Source organism: Gymnoscopelus microlampas, assembly GCF_963454915.1.
Source record: "Gymnoscopelus microlampas genome assembly, chromosome: 21".
Classification (NCBI taxonomy): Eukaryota; Metazoa; Chordata; class Actinopteri; order Myctophiformes; family Myctophidae; genus Gymnoscopelus; species Gymnoscopelus microlampas.
In genome coordinates, this window is record NC_139958.1 from 5433125 (window position 1) to 5444013 (window position 10889).

The 10889-nt window shown below is 38.7% G+C and overlaps 1 long non-coding RNA gene across 1 annotated transcript; it reads right to left on the reverse strand.

Moving 5' to 3' along the window:
- Nucleotides 1–2416: 2416 nt before the first annotated feature.
- Nucleotides 2417–6529, reverse strand: LOC311038201. The gene is made up of 5 exons (XR_014600023.1): nucleotides 6438–6529; nucleotides 4455–4503; nucleotides 3941–3988; nucleotides 3473–3633; nucleotides 2417–2791 (listed from the first exon to the last, which is right to left on the reverse strand). It is a non-coding gene; the product is annotated as an uncharacterized lncRNA (long non-coding RNA).
- Nucleotides 6530–10889: the final 4360 nt, after the last annotated feature.

Consider the following 10889-nt stretch of genomic DNA (forward strand, 5'->3'; position numbering starts at 1 on the left):
TTAAGTTGACATATAATAGGCCACATATTATAACTCATACAAAGGTTTCCATAGGGGTAATAAATGACACTATGGCAGGGTCATTGGCCCCGATTCATAACGAGGGTCGTAAATATGGTGTAAATGAAGTTCTTAAAGGAGGTCGTATTTCTGGTACTCACTAACGGACGTGCGATTCAAAAGGGGTGTCGTATATGACAGAGACGTGCGTATGACCAGGTGTAGGATCTGATTAATCTCGAAGTCTGCATCCAACAGCATCCAACTTTAACGTCACTTTACGGCACAGTGTTGCCATGTCCGCTTATTATAAGCGAATTTGCGCTTATTTTTCTGTAAAGTTGCTTGTAAATATTGGTAGAAGTGGGGTGCAGTTTTTTGGGCTTGTTTCTAAAGTGTAGTTGGTTATTTGGGCTTGCTTCACAATTGTTCAATTGTTTTAACCGGTGGTTCTCAAATATCTTTATGTCATGGACCCCAAGTTAATATGTAGGCTAATTTATCCCTATAAGCCCCATCTGAAAATGTTTTGTGCCAGCTGGAGGCAGATTTGTGTTGTTAGAATGTTTAAAAAATCTTCCAAATATTCCACATTGTATTACAAGATTTTTGTTTAAATATAGCAGATCTACAAGCTCACAACGGTTTAATTAAAGTGCTTATAATAAATGGCCTAAGTGCCAGTTGCTTCTTTTGGGCTTATTTTCATAGACCTGGTTGCTTATTTCTCTCACAAAATCTGGCAACACCGGAGTTTAACTTCTCGTCCAAACTTACAGCTGTCGGCCCGGCCGCAATGCCTTGACACTGACAGAGAACTTGAACATCATTCTGATCTGTCTGGAAGCGAGTCCCACTATTGCACGATGGATCAGCTGAACGTAATGAGTAATGTTTACAAGGTTTAACCCCGGCAGCAAATAATAGACTAATAACCTGGAAAGGATATAACATTGCTCACGTTATCAAAAAGATGATGTTGAAAATAAATCCAGGGCATACAAGTGGAACGCTGCTATCCGATTATGGACCAGAGCTTATTGATTACTTATTGATTAAATTAGTTCATTTTGGATATCACTGTCCTACGTCGGAATGGGGAATGGTGGACACAGCTTTCATCCACTTTATTTTTCCTCATCAGATGGTAATATTTATTAGGCTGTTGTGTGTGGCGTTCATGTGATCAATATACAGTAGCCTACAGCCCAGCTGACACGCGACGTCAGTACAACGTTGTCCCAACATTGTACTCCAACGTTGGATGACCGTTGGATTTTGGTTGTAAATGAAAGTTTGTCTGACGTCATAACCCAACGTTGGTTAGACGTCATAACCCAACGTTGTTTAGACGTCATAACCTGACGTTTGTTTGACATCCTAAACTAACATTGATGTAACGTCAATCTCTGATGTTATGTAGACGTTGATTAAAGGTTGGACTCCCAACGTTGGAAACCAGTTGTATTTTAGTTGTAAATGAAAGTTTGTCTGACGTCATAACCTGACGTTGGTTTAACGTCAATCTCTGATGTTATGTAGACGTTGATTAAAGGTTAGACTCCCAACGTTGGATACAAGTTGTATTTTAGTTGTAAATGAAAGTTTGTCTGACGTCATAACCTGACGTTGGTTTAACGTCAATCTCTGATGTTATGTAGACGTTGATTAAAGGTTAGACTCCCAACGTTGGATACAAGTTGTATTTTAGTTGTAAATGAAAGTTTGTCTGACGTCATAGCCTAACGTGGTTAGACGTCTTAACCCGACGTTGGTTTGACATCTTAAACTAACGTTGATTTAACGTCAATCTCTGATGTTATGTAGACGTTGATTAAAGGTTAGACTCCCAACGTTGGATACAAGTTGTATTTTAGTTGTAAATGAAAGTTTGTCTGACGTCATAACCTAACGTTTGTCTGACGTCATAAACTGACGTTGGTTTGACATCTTAAACTAACGTTGATTTAACGTCAATCTCTCATGTTATGTAGACGTTGATTAAAGGTTATAGACTCCCAACGTTGGATACAAGTTGTATTTTAGCTGAAAATTTATATCGGGTTGACGTCATAGTACAACATTGGCTCAACGTTAGAGTACAATCAAAATATGACATATTTCTAACGTTGTAATCACGTTGTATTTTAGTTGAGAATAAAATGTCAATCCAACATTAGCAGGACGTCAACCTCCAGAGTTACCTTGTCACGTAGATATCTTGTCACAACAAGATATCAACGTTAAAATAACATCCTGTGCCCACTGAGTGGGCGGTGGGAACAGGACATCTTCCAGACGTCATTTTGACGTCGATATCTCATCATCACGACGTCAGACAACCAACAACAAATTACATCTTGTTTCAGTGTCAAGTTTTACCAAGGTGAAAATACAATATCAGACAATATTATTTGACAAAGTTTAATAAAACAACATTATTAAATATTTTTTAAACTTGTAATTGGCACATTTGAATAGGTAGTATAAACAAACAGAAATTACAAGTCATATTGTTGTCCAAACAGTTACAGGTTTGGTGAATAGGTTCAGAGCCCAAAGTGCCTTTGTAGGAAAATGATTCCATTTGTGAAACTTTAAAATAACTAAACAGTACAAATCAATAAAAACAATGAAGTGCATTCTTTGAGGCATGTCTATAACATATGCACCAAGGGCAAAAACGTTAAAAAGAGAGAGAAATAACACTGAGCTCCCGTAAATCACTTGGAGAGTCTTCTCTGCATCATTCTGTTTAATTTGTTGAGGGTTGCATTCTTCTTTAGTTCCCCTAAAGATAAATGACAGAAATAAGCTATTTTAATAACTCTAACTTGATTTTTACATTATGAAACATCTTTATTGACTGACAGATATCTGTTCAAAAGTTTGGAATCAGTGAGAAATTATGATTTTGAAATTAACTGAGTTTGCAGATATGAGTACTGTCTCTGATGGAAGGGCCATCACAATTGCTTCATCTAAATCCTATGTTGGGAACAGCTATACCGTAAGGTTCATGAGAAGTTTTATACAAACCAGTCTCAAAGTACGGCAAATTCTACTGAAAATATGGGGTGAAATTTGACCTGGATATCTAGAGAATATGACATCTAGAATGCCTAAGGTCTTTAAAGATATTGCTGCACTTGGTGGATTATTTAATGAACAGAAATGTTGAAGAATGTAAGTTATTATTATTACCCTTATTATTATTACTATTACCATTATTATTATTATTATTACCCTTATTATTATTATTATTATTATTATTATTATTATTATTATTATTATCATCAGTGTCTTGGCTGTACTTACTTAATTTTCACAGTGATTCCAAACTCTTGAACTTAGGCATAACTGCCAACGTATATAAAAAGAATCAACATTTTGTAGCACTCCTTTTTGAATTTGAAAGATAACGGAAGGGTCAAGGAAAAGTTACATCGGGCAATTAAAATGTTTAACTTACCATATGCAACGTCAAAAAGACACAGGCCCCGGGGACTTATTCTTGCCATGATGTCAACAAAGGTTGTACTGGGGTGTCAATTCATGTGACATGAGGAACGGCATCATTCTTCTGGGTGCATCATCCAATGAATTACCTCCTGTGTCTCCAACCATGACAACCTGAGAGTATGGTAAAAGTCACAGGAAGGAAAATGCCATATTAAGTGGACAGCTAAGATATTATTCTATCGTTACACCTCTTAAGGTCTTTAAACACCAGGGACATGACGAATAAATTATACAAATACTTCTTTAGAATATATTGATGCTATCGCATCAAAACTATTCATATACTGTAGATGATGCCTCATTTTTATAGCCGTTAACCTGATGCCTTTAATAGCGGTGAAAAATCAAACTTGTTTCAAATCAAAATTATGTTGCTTTATTGTCAAATAATAGTGAAGTTCAGTGTGGAGGTACTTACCCGATGTATTCTACTTGAGAGGACCTTCCACCTCTTGATGTACCACATCTAGCATGAAAATAAGAAATACACAACACATTATGAATGAAAAATATACTTGACGCAAGATAGAGACTTCTCACAATGGCCTCATGCCGTGGCACAACTACTTCAGAGAAAACCCAAGAAGAAATTGTATTGTGAACCCAGTATGGTGAATTATATCGAATCGTTGGTTGAGTGAAACTTCACATCCCTACCCTTTCAATATTAACGCTGTAAGACTGCTTTTACATTACACTGCTGACTGTAGACTAATGTTTACTAGTTTATCTGTGCCTGTTATGTTTAACTGTGTCAAAAAACTATCATCAGGGTGCCCACAGCCCTGTGGGAATTTATAACTCAATTAAAAATGTTCCAGGAAAGTCACTACCGTGGGAAACCTGAATCATCTAATTCAATATATATTTTTAAATTACAACCAATTTAAAGCATATTACCCCTCAAATTAACGCCCTGATATTATACTTACTTCGGACTTGGTGGAGGCTCACCAAGTCTTGATCACAGGTGTTTGGAAGCTGAAGTAGCACACGCGCACGCACGCACACACACACACACACACACACACACACACACACACACACACACACACACACACACACACACACACACACACACACACACACACACACACACACACACACACACACACACACACACACACACACACACACACACACACACACACACACACAAAAACAGATTAGATAGGCTACCTCTGCCTTCCGAAACATCTGTGGACATTTACATTCAATATGGGCTGGAACAGCGTCGAAAACGACAGCTATCAAACCTACAGTACACCTACTTCATTATCAGCTACTGTATATCAAGTATCGGTTATGGCAAAATACTAACTGTTCTTCACTCTGTTTGGGCCATTCAACTGTACAGGACTTACTTCAATATTTCAACTTAAGATGGCTTACCAATAGATCTTCAATATAATGTTTACATTCCTCAGAAATGAAAAAAACTTTGAGAAAACGTTGTATTATAGTTGCTTAACAGCACAAATTAAAACCAACAAAATATCAACGTCTAATGGCGTTAGAATTTAACGTTGTGTAGACGTTAACGTCATAACGTTAAGAAGACATTGGGCTTTGGTCTCAATACCCGACAACAGAATGTCGGTATTCTTTGTCAATTTGACGTTAGCATGATACGTTGAACAGATGTTGGGCATTGGTTACTTACCAACACAACTTAAAACCAACAAAAATCAACATTTAATGATGTTAGAACTTAACATTGTGTGGACGTTAGCATAACGACGTTAAGCAGATGTTGGGTTTTGGTTACAATACCCGACAACAGCTGGTCAGTATTCTACGTCAATAAGACGTTAGCATGATATGTTGAACAGATGTTGGGTATTGGTTACTTACCAACACAACTTAAATCCAACAAAAAAACAACGTTTAATGTTGTTAGAATTTGACATTGTGTGAACGTCAGCATAATGACGCTAAGCAGACGTTGGGTTTTGGTTACAATACCTGACAACAGCATGTCAGTATTCTATGTTAATATGACGTTAGCATGATATGTTGAACAGACGTTGGGTATTGGTTACTTACCAACACAACTTAAAAACAACAACAAAATAACGCTTAATGATGTTAGAATTTAACATTGTGTGGTTGTTAGCATAATGACGTTAAGCAGACGTTGGTTTTTGGTTACAATACCTGACAACAGCATGTCAGTATTCTATGTCAATATGACGTCAGCATGATACATTGAACAGACGTTGGGGATTGGTTACTTACCAATCAATCTTCAACATAGTGTTTACATTCCTCTATTATGTTTATTTTTTTTTAGGTGGGCTTTACTGTTAGGCTTGGCCAATATTAGACTGAAAATAATGTCTTACAAGCTAATATAATCAAAACTATGATAAAGGCTACACAAGGCTATTCAAATGCAACCAACCCTTATGCCTGATTTTTAGTTACACTGCACTGTCTCACACAAAAATCAGGCTGTGAGGCATGTGAGCTTTTACCCTTCAATAACACACATTCCCAACTGAAAACATGAATCATGCATGAACAACAGAACTTCACCTAAAATAAGACATTAGCTTTAAAAGCTGCAATTCAAATGTTTAACTCAGCAGCACCAAGCCAGTGAAGCCACCAACACAAAGCAATGGGGATCAGTCCATCTAGTTAATGCAGTATAGCCTCTTTCTAGTTCCCACTGTTTTGCCACAAAAGGCAGGTACTGTAATCATTTTGGGCAAAGGATTTACTCAAACAATGCTGCCAGTTTCAAAAACATGCAAAGAAAAGGAAAAGAAAAAGAAAACAACAAAGCATGACTGATTTGCAATATGAAGAAATCACCTCACTCGGTCATAAACAGAATGTAGAACTTTATTTTAAAAACAAACAGTCAAATATTTCATTTCAAGTTAGAAGGAAATTAATTATGAACTCACCTGTGCAAAAGATTGTGATTCTAGAAGTCCTGGGATGGTCAAAAAAACATCTCCATGCACAAACAAGTATCTCTTCCTGTCTTCTCTCCCTCCAAATTCAAACTGCAGGCTCCTGCAGCAGTTACTGTTGCCCCGCCCAGTCTGGTGTTATACAACTGTGGTCCCACCCACAAGTCCAATGATTCGTCCAATGAAAGAGCAGAACGTTGCTATACTGCTCAGTGATTTGAGGAGACATTTGACAATCCAGTTTGAAATGTATTATTATGACAACATCCATACAACGTTGCAGTCTAACATCATTAGACGTAGATATTTGGTTGGTTTTCGGTTGTGTTGGTAACTAATCAATAACCAACGTCTGTTCAACGTATTATCCCAACGTCAGGTTGACGTCAAATACTGACATGCTGTTGTCGGATATTTGACCAAACCTAAATGTCTGCCCGATGTTATTATGTTAAATGTCAGTTTACATTGTATGTGTCATATGGCATTATGCTGTAGGCCTAATGCAAAAAGTGAAATATTTCCCTCAATCATTTATTTGATTAGCAATTAATATAATGCAAAAATAAAGAACTGCAACAGCTATGAAACATGAACAATGGTGAAAATCAGTACATTTACTCAAGTACTGTACTTAGCATTGTATGTTTTAAATTCACTTGTGTGTTTCTATCTTTTGATACTTTATTATTTTACTCCACTACATATCAGGGCAAACAATTATTTAACTTTTTGTGATTGATTGATTACTTTATTAGTCAGAAATGTAAACAGCATGAGGTACAGTCATGCATTTAGGCTGAAAGGGTAACAAAAAAAGTGTCTGTCTGTCTGTCTGTCTGTCTGTCTGTCTGTCTGTCTGTCTGTCCATCTGTCCGCCCTTCCGTCCACCCAGTAGTACATACATAGTGGTGTGGATGATAAATGGTGTCACAGTCACACACTCTTGCTCCATATGTCACAACTAAGGAAGACCCTGGTTTTGAGGTAGGCCGGTGTCTATGCATTGTAATGTATTGATGCATTTCTTTTCATATGGGTTTATTATTTAGGGCAGCATAGGTTACTGGTTAGATAATCAGAAGGTCCCCGGTTTGCCTCAAAGGCCCTGGATGGGGCGAAGTGTCCTGAGCAAGACACTGTAGGGGTGGACCCCTACAGTCCACCCACCCCAAGCGCTCAACATAAAACATTTGAGCAGCCATAAGCTGAAACTGAATTTGCCCTCTGGAACTAAGGAAGGTCTCCTGAAGCAAACTAAGGGCAAATTATTGACGATAAAGAGTTGACATGGCTGTCTACCTACCTCACTGTCGGTCGCATTCCTTTAAGATGCAGCTGGCTGATCACCGACAACTAACATCTGCTAAAGCGTAAGGGAAAAGGTATAACTGGCCTTAACCATGTTGCCTTGGCTCTAAATCCACACTGGCAAAGAAACCTGTAGCTAATCAGTCTCATATACAGCCACAGGTTCACTATAGGTGGGATGCTGGCATGTGCCCCAGGAGCAACTTGATGGTATTTGTCTGAAAGTCAAATTCAGTTATCTGGAAAAGGCTGAGGGTTATAGAACTGCACAAACACCTTTCTGGGCCATGGGGTGGCCCTGTAGCTCATCTGGAAGAATATAGTTGAACCACAGATGAAACAGCTACCAATTGCTCTGGTTGGACTATTGCAGGTTAAACAGATGCTAGATCATTACTCTATGTCACAACCTTCAGTACTTATTGTCCATATTCTACAGCCAGACTATGTTGGATTTTGTTTAAGTAACAGCCACATTAACCCAGCAAAATATCTACATCTAATGAGGTTTGAATGTTGAGGAGATCTTTTCATTATGAAGTTTAGCAGACATTGGGTTTTGGTCACAATACCCGACAATAGCATGTCAGTATTCTACAGCACGTTGGCATAATACGTTGAACAGACGTTGATTATTGGTCAGTTACCAACACAACCTAAAACCAACCAAATATCAATGTCTAATGATGTTAGACTGCAACGTTGTGTGGACGTTGTCATAATAACGTTGGGCAGACACTAAGGTTTGGTCAAAAATCTGACAAAAGCATGTCAGTATTCGACGTCAACCTGACGTTGGGATAATACGTTGAACAAACGTTAGTTAATGGTTAGTTACCAACACAACCTAAAACCAACCAAATATCTACGTCTGATGATGTTAGACTGCAACGTTGTGTGGATGTTATCATAATAACATTGGGCAGACATTGAGGTTTGGTCAAATATCCGACAACAGCATGTCAGTATTCAACGTCAAACTGACGTTGAGATAATACGTTGGACAGACGTTGGTTATTGGTTAGTTACCAACACAACCTAAAACCAACCAAATATCAACGTCTGATGATGTTAGACTGCAACGTTGTGTGGACGTTCTCATAATAACGTTGGGCAGACATTTAGGTTTGGTCAAGAATCCGACAACAGCATGTCAGTATTCGACGTCAACATGACGTTGGGATAATACGTTGAACAGACGTTGGTTATTGGTTAGTTACCAACACAACCTAAAACCAACCAAATATCAACGTCTGATGATGTTAGACTGCAACGTTGTGTGGACGTTGTCATAATAACGTTGGGCAGACATTGAGGTTTGGTCAAGAATCCGACAACAGCATGTCAGTATTCGACGTCAACATGACGTTGGGATATTACGTTGAATAGACGTTGGTTATTGGTCAGTTACCAACACAACCTAAAACCAACCAAATATCAACGTCTAATGATGTTAGACTGCAACGTTGTGTGGACGTTGTCATAATAACGTTGGGCAGACACTGAGGTTTGGTCAAGAATCCGACAACAGCATGTCAGTATTCGACGTCAACATGACGTTGGGATATTACGTTGAATAGACGTTGGTTATTGGTCAGTTACCAACACAACCTAAAACCAACCAAATATCAACGTCTAATGATGTTAGACTGCAACGTTGTGTGGACGTTGTCATAATAACGTTGGGCAGACATTGAGGTTTGGTCAAGAATCCGACAACAGCATGTCAGTATTCGACGTCAACATGACGTTGGGATATTACGTTGAATAGACGTTGGTTATTGGTCAGTTACCAACACAACCTAAAACCAACCAAATATCAACGTCAATTGACGTCAAATTAATACGTTGATACAACGTTGGAAGTTGACGTTGGTCCAACGTTGGATTTTGGTTAGCTGACGTCACGACCTAAATCCAACCAAAAATCAACGTCAACGGACGTCGCGTGCCAGCTGGGAGTAGGCTTTACAAATTAATACCGCGACACGGACACTGATGCAGTCAGTCCCTCCGCAGTTTCATTAAGGCATCATAGCTTATTTTCATTATTACGTGACACTTTGGCTGAGATGGAAAATAAATAAAAAGCGGTGGAATCTACATCATGTCTATATTATGCATAGGCTACAAGCAATACATCGTTTGACATTTATTTTTTATTTTTTATGTGTTGACAAATGTTGGGCACATATATATTTTATTTGAGGTTTGCCACTGTTGTAATTGATTTTGGCATGAAGAATAAAGCATTCTAAAGACATACGCACATTTCAGCCCTGGTACGCCAGCCTCGGGGCTGACCTGAGAACGTGCGCACCTGACGCACAAAACACAGACCAAAAAATCTTTATGCATCAGGTGGATATGTACGACTTGTCCTAAATGCCGGTACGTACAAAATATGGTCGCAAATCCCTTTATGAATCAGGGCCATTGTTATGAATGTATAGTTCAGAGCATTAGATCTTAAAGTGGGGTCCTTGGGGTCCCAGGTGTCCTTTGGGGTGGCACCAGGGGGTCCCCAGCTAAAATGTGTTAATATAGCGTCACAATCATTTTAACCACTTTTAATCATATTTTATACTTTGGCTATTTTTTAAATATATCAATATTTTAGAGATGGGGGTCCGCAGCCAAATACATATCATTTTGGGGGGGTCCTTGACATGAAAAAGATTGAGAACCACTGGTTCAGAGAACACAGCACCCTGAGGTCCTTGTGGTTTCTGTGTGAGTGTGTGTGTGGGAGCTGGAGGGGACACATGGGCCAAGGGGGCCACAGAAGTGATGAGGGGCCTCGCAGTGTGCCGGGACAGATTGAATCCTCATAGCGGTGGATGTGAGAGAAGGAAGGGCGATTACAATGTGGCCTCGTTGTGATCAAGTACATTCCCCCCATGCATGAATGCATAGAGAAAGAGATGCATGCATGCATGCATAGATGCATGCATGCATAGATGCATGCATGCATAGATGCATGCATGCAGGCAGGTATGGGCCGTGGTTGTTCACTTCAAAGATATGCAGGGCTATTTCTGATTAACTACTTTCAACAAACATGTTTCAAAACATTCATCAAAAATAAGAAGATTAAAAAAATGATCGTGGCCCGGATCGCTGGCGTAGTGG